Below are 13837 nucleotides of genomic sequence, written 5' to 3'. Positions count from 1 at the left end.
CCCCAAATTTTGTTCTTCTATTTTGAAGCATTCATTTCCAGTAACAGTTTGAATTTTTAGGTTTCACTCTGTTTTCTCCTATATTGATAGATGTATTTGGAACTCTAAATCCAACACAGTTTGTGCCAGCTTCTTGAAACTTGACACAACAAAGTAGTTTCACGTTCTATCTCTACGTTTTGTTTCCTCTTGATGTAGCCCTAAGCAGTGACTGGCGAGAAACACTTTCATGGGAAGGGGTTGCCAAGCTTCCCAAAATTACGAATCTCCAGAAATATCAGCAAACATTTTTTCACCCAAACTGGATGATACTTTCAGGTAATGATCAGTACACTAAGGCGACTTGGTTCCCCAAATTTCGTTCTTCTATGTTGAAGCGTTCATTTCCAGTAACAGTTTGAATTTTTAGGTTTCACTCTGTTTTCTCCTATATTGATAGATGTATTTGGAACTCTAAATCCAACACGGTTTGTTCTAGCTTCTTGAAACTTGACACAACAAAGTAGTTTCACGTTCTATCTCTACGTTTTGTTTCCTCTTGATGTAGCCCTAAGCAGTGACTGGCGAGAAACCCTTTCATGGAACGGGGTTGCCAAGCTTCCCAAAATTACGAATCTCCAGAAATCTCAGCAAATATTTTTTCACCCAAACTGGATGATACTTTCAGGTAATGATCAGTACACTAAGTCGACTTGGTTCCCCAAATTTCGTTCTTCTATATTGAAGCGTTCATTTCCAGTAACAGTTTGAATTTTTAGGTTTCACTCTGTTTTCTCCTATATTGATAGATGTATTTGGAACTCTAAATCCAACACGGTTTGTTCTAGCTTCTTGAAACTTGACACAACAAAGTAGTTTCACGTTCTATCTCTACGTTTTGTTTCCTCTTGATGTAGCCCTAAGCAGTGACTGGCGAGAAACCCTTTCATGGGAAGGGGTTGCCAAGCTTCCAAAAATTGCGAATCTCCAGAAATCTCAGCAAATATTTTTTCACCCAAACTGGATGATACTTTCAGGCAATGATCAGTACACTAAGGCGACTTGGTTCCCCAAATTTCGTTCTTATATGTTGAAGCGTTCATTTCCAGTAACAGTTTGAATTTTTAGGTTTCACTCTGTTTTCTCCTATATTGATAGATGTATTTGGAACTCTAAATCCAACACGGTTTGTGCTAGCTTCTTGAAACTTGACACAACAAAGTAGTTTCACGTTCTATCTCTACGTTTTGTTTCCTCTTGATGTAGCCCTAAGCAGTGACTGGCGAGAAACACTTTCATGGGAAGGGGTTGCCAAGCTTCCCAAAATTACGAATCTCCAGAAATCTCAGCAAATATTTTTTCACCCAAACTGGATGATACTTTCAGGTAGTGATCAGTACACTAAGGCGACTTGGTTCCCCAAATTTCGTTCTTCTATGTCGAAGCGTTCATTTCCAGTAACAGTTTGAATTTTTAATTTTCACTCTGTTTTCTCCTATATTGATAGATGTATTTGGAACTCTAAATCCAACACGGTTTGTGCTAGCTTCTTGAAACTTGACACAACAAAGTAGTTTCACGTTCTATCTCTACGTTTTGTTTCCTCTTGATGTAGCCCTAAGCAGTGACTGGCGAGAAACACTTTCATGGGAAGGGGTTGCCAAGCTTCCAAAAATTACGAATCTCCAGAAATCTCAGCAAATATTTTTTCACCCAAACTGGATGATACTTTCAGGTAATGATCAGTACATTAAGGCGACTTGGTTCCCCAAATTTCGTTCTTCTATGTTGAAGCGTTCATTTCCAGTAACAGTTTGAATTTTTAGGTTTCACTCTGTTTTCTCCTATATTGATAGATGTATTTGGAACTCTAAATCCAACACGGTTTGTGCTAGCATCTTGAAACTTGACACAACAAAGTAGTTTCACGTTCTATCTCTACGTTTTGTTTCCTCTTGATGTATACCTAAGCAGTGACTGGCGAGAATCACTTTCATGGGAAGGGGTTGCCAAGCTTCCCAAAATTACGAATCTCCATAAATCTCAGCAAATATTTTTTCACCCAAACTGGATGATACTTTCAGGTAATGATCAGTACACTAAGGCGACTTGGTTCCCCAAATTTTGTTCTTCTATTTTGAAGCATTCATTTCCAGTAACAGTTTGAATTTTTAGGTTTCACTCTGTTTTCTCCTATATTGATAGATGTATTTGGAACTCTAAATCCAACACGGTTTGTGCTAGCTTCTTGAAACTTGACACAACAAAGTAGTTTCACGTTCTATCTCTACGTTTTGTTTCCTCTTGATGTAGCCCTAAGCAGTGACTGGCGAGAAACACTTTCATGGGAAGGGGTTGCCAAGCTTCCCAAAATTACGAATCTCCAGAAATCTCAGCAAACATTTTTTCACCCAAACTGGATGATACTTTCAGGTAATGATCAGTACACTAAGGCGACTTGGTTCCCCAAATTTCGTTGTTCTATGTTGAAGCGTTCATTTCCAGTAACAGTTTGAATTTTTAGGTTTCACTCTGTTTTCTCCTATATTGATAGATGTATTTGGAACTCTAAATCCAACACGGTTTGTTCTAGCTTCTTGAAACTTGACACAACAAAGTAGTTTCACGTTCTATCTCTACGTTTTGTTTCCTCTTGATGTAGCCCTAAGCAGTGACTGGCGAGAAACCCTTTCATGGAACGGGGTTGCCAAGCTTCCCAAAATTACGAATCTCCAGAAATCTCAGCAAATATTTTTTCACCCAAACTGGATGATACTTTCAGGTAATGATCAGTACACTAAGTCGACTTGGTTCCCCAAATTTCGTTCTTCTATGTTGAAGCGTTCATTTCCAGTAACAGTTTGAATTTTTAGGTTTCACTCTGTTTTCTCCTATATTGATAGATGTATTTGGAACTCTAAATCCAACACGGTTTGTGCTAGCTTCTTGAAACTTGACACAACAAAGTAGTTTCCCGTTCTATCTCTACGTTTTGTTTCCTCTTGATGTAGCCCTAAGCAGTGACTGGCGAGAAACACTTTCATGGGAAGGAGTTGCCAAGCTTCCAAAAATTACGAATCTCCAGAAATCTCAGCAAATATTTTTTCACCCAAACTGGATGATACTCTCAGGTAATGATCAGTACACTAAGGCGACTTGGTTCCCCAAATTTCGTTCTTCTATGTTGAAGCGTTCATTTCCAGTAACAGTTTGAATTTTTAGGTTTCACTCTGTTTTCTCCTATATTGATAGATGTATTTGGAACTCTAAATCCAACACGGTTTGTGCTAGCTTCTTGAAACTTGACACAACAAAGTAGTTTCACGTTCTCTCTCTATGTTTTGTTTCCTCTTGATGTAGCCCTAAGCAGTGACTGGCGAGAAACACTTTCATGGGAAGGGGTTGCCAAGCTTCCCAAAATTACGAATCTCCAGAAATCTCAGCAAATATTTTTTCACCCAAACTGGATGATACTTTCAGGTAATGATCAGTACACTAAGGCGACTTGGTTCCCCAAATTTCGTTCTTCTATTTGAAGCGTTCATTTCCAGTAACAGTTTGAATTTTTAGGTTTCACTCTGTTTTCTCCAATATTGATAGATGTATTTGGAACTCTAAATCCAACACGTTTTGTGCTAGCTTCTTGAAACTAGACACAACAACGTAGTTTCACGTTCTATCTCTACGTTTTGTTTCCTCTTGATGTAGCCCTAAGCAGTGACTGGCGAGAAACACTTTCATGGGAAGGGGTTGCCAAGCTTCCCAAAATTACGAATCTCCAGAAATCTCAGCAAGTATTTTTTCACCCAAACTGGATGATACTTTCAGGTAATGATCAGTACACTAAGGCGACTTGGTTCCCCAAATTTCGTTCTTCTATGTTGAAGCGTTCATTTCCAGTAACAGTTTGAATTTTTAGGTTTCACTCTGTTTTCTCCTATATTGATAGATGTATTTGGAACTCTGAATCCAACACGGTTTGTGCTAGCTTCTTGAAAGTTGACACAACAAAGTAGTTTCACGTTCTATCTCTACGTTGTGTTTCCTCTTGATGTAGCCCTAAGCAGTGATTAGCGAGAAACACTTTCATGGGAAGGGGTTGCCAAGCTTCCCAAAATTACGAATCTCCAGAAATCTCAGCAAATATTTTTTCACCCAAACTGGATGATACTCTCAGGTAATGATCAGTACACTAAGGCGACTTGGTTCCCCAAATTTCGTTCTTCTATGTTGAAGCGTTCATTTCCAGTAACAGTTTGAATTTTTAGGTTTCACTCTGTTTTCTCCTATATTGATAGATGTATTTGGAACTCTAAATCCAACACGGTTTGTGCTAGCTTCTTGAAACTTGACACAACAAAGTAGTTTCACGTTCTCTCTCTACGTTTTGTTTCCTCTTGATGTAGCCCTAAGCAGTGACTGGCGAGAAACACTTTCATGGGAAGGGGTTGCCAAGCTTCCCAAAATTACGAATCTCCAGAAATCTCAGCAAATATTTTTTCACCCAAACTGGATGATACTCTCAGGTAATGATCAGTACACTAAGGCGACTTGGTTCCCCAAATTTCGTTCTTCTATGTTGAAGCGTTCATTTCCAGTAACAGTTTGAATTTTTAGGTTTCACTCTGTTTTCTCCTATATTGATAGATGTATTTGGAACTCTAAATCCAACACGGTTTGTGCTAGCTTCTTGAAACTTGACACAACAAAGTAGTTTCACGTTCTATCTCTACATTTTGTTTCCTCTTGATGTAGCCCTAAGCAGTGACTGGCGAGAAACACTTTCATGGGAAGGGGTTGCCAAGCTTCCCAAAATTACGAATCTCCAGAAATCTCAGCAAGTATTTTTTCACCCAAACTGGATGATACTTTCAGGTAATGATCAGTACACTAAGGCGACTTGGTTCCCCAAATTTCGTTCTTCTATGTTGAAGCGTTCATTTCCAGTAACAGTTTGAATTTTTAGGTTTCACTCTGTTTTCTCCTATATTGATAGATGTATTTGGAACTCTGAATCCAACACGGTTTGTGCTAGCTTCTTGAAAGTTGACACAACAAAGTAGTTTCACGTTCTATCTCTACGTTTTGTTTCCTCTTGATGTAGCCCTAAGCAGTGATTGGCGAGAAACACTTTCATGGGAAGGGGTTGCCAAGCTTCCCAAAATTACGAATCTCCACAAATCTCAGCAAATATTTTTTCACCCAAACTGGATGATACTTTCAGGTAATGATCAGTACACTAAGGCGACTTGGTTCCCCAAATTTCGTTCTTCTATGTTGAAGCGTTCATTTCCAGTAACAGTTTGAATTTTTAGGTTTCACTCTGTTTTCTCCTATATTGATAGATGTATTTGGAACTCTAAATCCAACACGGTTTGTGCTAGCTTCTTGAAACTTGACACAACAAAGTAGTTTCACGTTCTATCTCTACGTTTTTTTTCCTCTTGATGTAGCCCTAAACAGTGACTGCCGAGAAACACTTTCATGGGAAGGGGTTGCCAAGATTCCCAAAATTACGAATCTCCAGAAATCTCAGCAAATATTTTTTCACCCAAACTGGATGATACTCTCAGGTAATGATCAGTACACTAAGGCTACTTGGTTCCCCAAATTTCGTTCTTCTATGTTGAAGCGTTCATTTCCAGTAACAGTTTGAATTTTTAGGTTTCACTCTGTTTTCTCCTATATTGATAGATGTATTTGGAACTCTAAATCCAACACGGTTTGTGCTAGCTTCTTGAAACTTGACACAACAAAGTTGTTTCACGTTCTATCTCTACGTTTTGATTCCTCTTGATGTAGCCCTAAGCAGTGACAGGCGAGAAACACTTTCATGGGAAGGGGTTGCCAAGCTTCCCAAAATTACGAATCTCCAGAAATCTCAGCAAATATTTTTTCACCCAAACTGGATGATACTTTCAGGTAATGATCAGTACACTAAGGCGACTTGGTTCCCCAAATTTCGTTCTTCTATGTTGAAGCGTTCATTTCCAGTAACAGTTTGAATTTTTAGGTTTCACTCTGTTTTCTCCTATATTGATAGATGTATTTGGAACTCTGAATCCAACACGGTTTATGCTAGCTTCTTGAAACTTGACACAACAAAGTAGTTTCACGTTCTATCTCTACGTTTTGTTTCCTCTTGATGTAGCCCTAAGCAGTGACTGGCGAGAAACACTTTCATGGGAAGGGGTTGCCAAGCTTCCCAAAATTACGAATCTCCAGAAATCTCAGCAAATATTTTTTCACCGAAACTGGATGATACTTTCAGGTAATGATCAGTACACTAAGGCGACTTGGTTCCCCAAATTTCGTTCTTCTTTGTTGAAGCGTTCATTTCCAGTAACAGTTTGAATTTGTAGGTTTCACTCTGTTTTCTCCTATATTGATAGATGTATTTGGAACTCTGAATCCAACACGGTTTGTGCTAGCTTCTTGAAAGTTGACACAACAAAGTAGTTTCACGTTCTATCTCTACATTTTGTTTCCTCTTGATGTAGCCCTAAGCAGTGACTGGCGAGAAACACTTTCATGGGAAGGGGTTGCCAAGCTTCCCAAAATTACGAATCTACAGAAATCTCAAGAAACATTTTTTCACCCAAACTGGATGATACTTTCAGGTAATGATCAGTACACTAAGTCAACTTGGTTCCCCAATTTTCGTTCTTCTATGTTGAAGCGTTCATTTCCAGTAACAGTTTGAATTTTTAGGTTTCACTCTGTTTTCTCCTATATTGATAGATGTATTTGGAACTCTGAATCCAACACGGTTTATGCTAGCTTCTTGAAACTTGACACAACAAAGTAGTTTCACGTTCTATCTCTACGTTTTGTTTCCTCTTGACGTAGCCCTAAGCAGTGACTGGCAAGAAACACTTTCATGGGAAGGGGTTGCCAAGCTTCCCAAAATTACGAATCTCCAGAAATCTCCGCAAATACTTTTTCACCCAAACTGGATGATACTTTCAGGTAATGATCAGTACACTAAGGCGACTTGGTTCCCCAAATTTCGTTCTTCTATGTTGAAGCGTTCATTTCCAGTAACAGTTTGAATTTTTAGGTTTCACTCTGTTTTCTCCTATATAGATAGATGTATTTGGAACTCTAAATCCAACACGGTTTGTGCTAGCTTTATGAAACTTGACACAACAAAGTAGTTTCACGTTCTATCTCTACGTTTTGTTTCCTCTTGATGTAGCCCTAAGCAGTGACTGGCGAGAAACACTTTCATGGGAAGGGGTTGCCAAGCTTCCCAAAATTACGAATCTCCAGAAATCTCAGCAAGTATTTTTTCACCCAAACTGGATGATACTTTCAGGTAATGATCAGTACACTAAGTCGACTTGGTTCCCCAAATTTCGTTCTTCTATGTTGAAGCGTTCATTTCCAGTAACAGTTTGAATTTTTAGGTTTCACTCTGTTTTCTCCTATATTGATAGATGTATTTGGAACTCTAAATCCAACACGGTTTGTGCTAGCTTCTTGAAACTTGACACAACAAAGTAGTTTCACGTTCTATCTCTACGTTTTGTTTCCTCTTGATGTAGCCCTATGCAGTGACTGGCGAGAAACACTTTCATGGGAAGGAGTTGCCAAGCTTCCAAAAATTACGAATCTCCAGAAATCTCAGCAAATATTTTTTCACCCAAACTGGATGATACTTTCAGGTAATGATCAGTACACTAAGGCGACTTGGTTCCCCAAATTTCGTTCTTCTATTTGAAGCGTTCATTTCCAGTAACAGTTTGAATTTTTAGGTTTCACTCTGTTTTCTCCTATATTGATAGATGTATTTGGAACTCTAAATCCAACACGTTTTGTGCTAGCTTCTTGAAACTAGACACAACAACGTAGTTTCACGTTCTATCTCTACGTTTTGTTTCCTCTTGATGTAGCCCTAAGCAGTGACTGGCGAGAAACACTTTCATGGGAAGGGGTTGCCAAGCTTCCCAAAATTATGAATCTCCAGAAATCTCAGCAAATATTTTTTCACCCAAACTGGATGATACTTTCAGGTAATGATCAGTACACTAAGGCGACTTGGTTCCCCAAATTTCGTTCTTCTATGTTGAAGCGTTCATTTCCAGTAACAGTTTGAATTTTTAGGTTTCACTCTGTTTTCTCCTATATTGATAGATGTATTTGGAACTCTGAATCCAACACGGTTTGTGCTAGCTTCTTGAAAGTTGACACAACAAAGTAGTTTCACGTTCTATCTCTACGTTGTGTTTCCTCTTGATGTAGCCCTAAGCAGTGATTGGCGAGAAACACTTTCATGGGAAGGGGTTGCCAAGCTTCCCAAAATTACGAATCTCCAGAAATCTCAGCAAATATTTTTTCACCCAAACTGGATGATACTCTCAGGTAATGATCAGTACACTAAGGCGACTTGGTTCCCCAAATTTCGTTCTTCTATGTTGAAGCGTTCATTTCCAGTAACAGTTTGAATTTTTAGGTTTCACTCTGTTTTCTCCTATATTGATAGATGTATTTGGAACTCTGAATCCAACACGGTTTATGCTAGCTTCTTGAAACTTGACACAACAAAGTAGTTTCACGTTCTATCTCTACGTTTTGTTTCCTCTTGATGTAGCCCTAAGCAGTGACTGGCGAGAAACACTTTCATGGGAAGGGGTTGCCAAGCTTCCCAAAATTACGAATCTCCAGAAATCTCAGCAAATATTTTTTCACCGAAACTGGATGATACTTTCAGGTAATGATCAGTACACTAAGGCGACTTGGTTCCCCAAATTTCGTTCTTCTTTGTTGAAGCGTTCATTTCCAGTAACAGTTTGAATTTGTAGGTTTCACTCTGTTTTCTCCTATATTGATAGATGTATTTGGAACTCTGAATCCAACACGGTTTGTGCTAGCTTCTTGAAAGTTGACACAACAAAGTAGTTTCACGTTCTATCTCTACATTTTGTTTCCTCTTGATGTAGCCCTAAGCAGTGACTGGCGAGAAACACTTTCATGGGAAGGGGTTGCCAAGCTTCCCAAAATTACGAATCTACACAAATCTCAAGAAACATTTTTTCACCCAAACTGGATGATACTTTCAGGTAATGATCAGTACACTAAGTCAACTTGGTTCCCCAATTTTCGTTCTTCTATGTTGAAGCGTTCATTTCCAGTAACAGTTTGAATTTTTAGGTTTCACTCTGTTTTCTCCTATATTGATAGATGTATTTGGAACTCTAAATCCAACACGGTTTGTGCTAGCTTCTTGAAACTTGACACAACAAAGTAGTTTCACGTTCTATCTCTACGTTTTGTTTCCTCTTGACGTAGCCCTAAGCAGTGACTGGCGAGAAACACTTTCATGGGAAGGGGTTGCCAAGCTTCCCAAAATTACGAATCTCCAGAAATCTCAGCAAATACTTTTTCACCCAAACTGGATGATACTTTCAGGTAATGATCAGTACACTAAGGCGACTTGGTTCCCCAAATTTCGTTCTTCTATGTTGAAGCGTTCATTTCCAGTAACAGTTTGAATTTTTAGGTTTCACTCTGTTTTCTCCTATATAGATAGATGTATTTGGAACTCTAAATCCAACACGGTTTGTGCTAGCTTTATGAAACTTGACACAACAAAGTAGTTTCACGTTCTATCTCTACGTTTTGTTTCCTCTTGATGTAGCCCTAAGCAGTGACTGGCGAGAAACACTTTCATGGGAAGGGGTTGCCAAGCTTCCCAAAATTACGAATCTCCAGAAATCTCAGCAAGTATTTTTTCACCCAAACTGGATGATACTTTCAGGTAATGATCAGTACACTAAGTCGACTTGGTTCCCCAAATTTCGTTCTTCTATGTTGAAGCGTTCATTTCCAGTAACAGTTTGAATTTTTAGGTTTCACTCTGTTTTCTCCTATATTGATAGATGTATTTGGAACTCTAAATCCAACACGGTTTGTGCTAGCTTCTTGAAACTTGACACAACAAAGTAGTTTCACGTTCTATCTCTACGTTTTGTTTCCTCTTGATGTAGCCCTATGCAGTGACTGGCGAGAAACACTTTCATGGGAAGGAGTTGCCAAGCTTCCAAAAATTACGAATCTCCAGAAATCTCAGCAAATATTTTTTCACCCAAACTGGATGATACTTTCAGGTAATGATCAGTACACTAAGGCGACTTGGTTCCCCAAATTTCGTTCTTCTATTTGAAGCGTTCATTTCCAGTAACAGTTTGAATTTTTAGGTTTCACTCTGTTTTCTCCTATATTGATAGATGTATTTGGAACTCTAAATCCAACACGTTTTGTGCTAGCTTCTTGAAACTAGACACAACAACGTAGTTTCACGTTCTATCTCTACGTTTTGTTTCCTCTTGATGTAGCCCTAAGCAGTGACTGGCGAGAAACACTTTCATGGGAAGGGGTTGCCAAGCTTCCCAAAATTATGAATCTCCAGAAATCTCAGCAAATATTTTTTCACCCAAACTGGATGATACTTTCAGGTAATGATCAGTACACTAAGGCGACTTGGTTCCCCAAATTTCGTTCTTCTATGTTGAAGCGTTCATTTCCAGTAACAGTTTGAATTTTTAGGTTTCACTCTGTTTTCTCCTATATTGATAGATGTATTTGGAACTCTGAATCCAACACGGTTTGTGCTAGCTTCTTGAAAGTTGACACAACAAAGTAGTTTCACGTTCTATCTCTACGTTGTGTTTCCTCTTGATGTAGCCCTAAGCAGTGATTGGCGAGAAACACTTTCATGGGAAGGGGTTGCCAAGCTTCCCAAAATTACGAATCTCCAGAAATCTCAGCAAATATTTTTTCACCCAAACTGGATGATACTCTCAGGTAATGATCAGTACACTAAGGCGACTTGGTTCCCCAAATTTCGTTCTTCTATGTTGAAGCGTTCATTTCCAGTAACAGTTTGAATTTTTAGGTTTCACTCTGTTTTCTCCTATATTGATAGATGTATTTGGAACTCTAAATCCAACACGGTTTGTGCTAGCTTCTTGAAACTTGACACAACAAAGTACTTTCACGTTCTATCTCTACATTTTGTTTCCTCTTGATGTAGCCCTAAGCAGTGACTGGCGAGAAACACTTTCATGGGAAGGGGTTGCCAAGCTTCCAAAAATTACGAATCTCCAGAAATCTCAGGAAATATTTTTTCACCCAAACTGGATGATACTTTCAGGTAATGATCAGTACACTAAGGCGACTTGGTTCCCCAAATTTCGTTCTTCTATGTTGAAGCGTACATTTCAAGTAACAGTTTGAATTTTTAGGTTTCACTCTGTTTTCTCCTATATAGATAGATGTATTTGGAACTCTAAATCCAACACAGTTTGTGCTAGCTTCTTGAAACTTGACACAACAAAGTAGTTTCACGTTCTATCTCTACGTTTTGTTTCCTCTTGATGTAGCCCTAAGCAGTGACTGGCGAGAAACACTTTCATGGGAAGGGGTTGCCAAGCTTCCCAAAATTACGAATCTCCAGAAATCTCAGCAAGTATTTTTTCACCCAAACTGGATGATACTTTCAGGTAATGATCAGTACACTAAGGCGACTTGGTTCCCCAAATTTCGTTCTTCTATGTTGAAGCGTTCATTTCCAGTAACAGTTTGAATTTTTAGGTTTCACTCTGTTTTCTCCTATATAGATAGATGTATTTGGAACTCTGAATCCAACACGGTTTATGCTAGCTTCTTGAAACTTGACACAACAAAGTAGTTTCACGTTCTATCTCTACGTTTTGTTTCCTCTTGATGTAGCCCTAAGCAGTGACTGGCGAGAAACACTTTCATGGGAAGGGGTTGCCAAGCTTCCCAAAATTACGAATCTCCAGAAATCTCAGCAAATATTTTTTCACCCAAACTGGATGATACTTTCAGGTAATGATCAGTACACTAAGGTGACTTGGTTCCCCAAATTTCGTTCTTCTATGTTGAAGCGTTCATTTCCAGTAACAGTTTGAATTTTTAGGTTTCACTCTGTTTTCTCCTATATAGATAGATGTATTTGGAACTCTAAATCCAACACGGTTTGTGCTAGCTTCTTGAAACTTGACACAACAAAGTAGTTTCACGTTCTATCTCTACGTTTTGTTTCCTCTTGATGTAGCCCTAAGCAGTGACTGGCGAGAAACACTTTCATGGGAAGGGGTTGCCAAGCTTCCCAAAATTACGAATCTCCAGAAATCTCAGCAAATATTTTTTCACCCAAACTGGATGATACTTTCAGGTAATGATCAGTACACTAAGGCGACTTGGTTCCCCAAATTTCGTTCTTCTTTGTTGAAGCGTTCATTTCCAGTAACAGTTTGAATTTGTAGGTTTCACTCTGTTTTCTCCTATATTGATAGATGTATTTGGAACTCTGAATCCAACACAGTTTGTGCTAGCTTCTTGAAAGTTGACACAACAAAGTAGTTTCACGTTCTATCTCTACGTTTTGTTTCCTCTTGATGTAGCCCTAAACAGTGACTGGCGAGAAACACTTTCATGGGAAGGGGTTGCCAAGCTTCCCAAAATTACGAATCTCCGGAAATCTCAGCAAACATTTTTTCACCCAAACTGGATGATACTTTCAGGTAATGATCAGTACACTAAGGCAATTTGGTTCCCCAATTTTCGTTCTTCTATGTTGAAGCGTTCATTTCCAGTAACAGTTTGAATTTTTAGGTTTCACTCTGTTTTCTCGTATATTGATAGATGTATTTGGAACTCTGAATCCAACACGGTTTGTGCTAGCTTCTTGTAACTTGACACAACAAAGTTGTTTCACGTTCTATCTCTACGTTTTGATTCCTCTTGATGTAGCCCTAAGCAGTGACTGGCGAGAAACACTTTCATGGGAAGGGGTTGCCAAGCTTCCCAAAATTACGAATCTCCAGAAATCTCAGCAAATATTTTTTCACACAAACTGGATGATACTTTCAGGTAATGATCAGTACACTAAGGCGACTTGGTTCCCCAAATTTCGTTCTTCTATGTTGAAGCGTTCATTTCCAGTAACAGTTTGAATTTTTAGGTTTCACTCTGTTTTCTCCTATATTGATAGATGTATTTGGAACTCTGAATCCAACACGGTTTATGCTAGCTTCTTGAAACTTGACACAACAAAGTAGTTTCACGTTCTATCTCTACGTTTTGTTTCCTCTTGATGTAGCCCTAAGCAGTGACTGGCGAGAAACACTTTCATGTGAAGGGGTTGCCAAGCTTCCCAAAATCACGAATCTCCAGAAATCTCAGCAAGTATTTTTTCACCCAAACTGGATGATACTATCAGGTAATGATCAGTACACTAAGGCGACTTGGTTCCCCAAATTTCGTTCTTCTATGTTGAAGCGTTCATTTCCAGTAACAGTTTGAATTTTTAGGTTTCACTCTGTTTTCTCCTATATTGATAGATGTATTTGGAACTCTGAATCCAACACGGTTTGTGCTAGCTTCTTGAAAGTTGACACAACAAAGTAGTTTCACGTTCTATCTCTACGTTTTGTTTCCTCTTGATGTAGCCCTAAGCAGTGATTGGCGAGAAACACTTTCATGGGAAGGGGTTGCCAAGCTTCCCAAAATTACGAATCTCCAGAAATCTCAGCAAATATTTTTTCACCCAAACTGGATGATACTCTCAGGTAATGATCAGTACACTAAGGCGACTTGGTTCCCCAAATTTCGTTCTTCTATGTTGAAGCGTTCATTTCCAGTAACAGTTTGAATTTTTAGGTTTCACTCTGTTTTCTCCTATATTGATAGATGTATTTGGAACTCTAAATCCAACACGGTTTGTGCTAGCTTCTTGAAACTTGACACAACAAAGTAGTTTCACGTTCTATCTCTACGTTTTGTTTCCTCTTGATGTAGCCCTAAGCAGTGACTGGCGAGAAACACTTTC

The sequence above is a fragment of the Spermophilus citellus genome, assembly GCF_964194105.1.
Source record: "Spermophilus citellus genome assembly, chromosome: 2".
NCBI classification, from domain to species: domain Eukaryota; kingdom Metazoa; phylum Chordata; class Mammalia; order Rodentia; family Sciuridae; genus Spermophilus; species Spermophilus citellus.
This window is presented reverse-complemented; position numbering follows the sequence as displayed.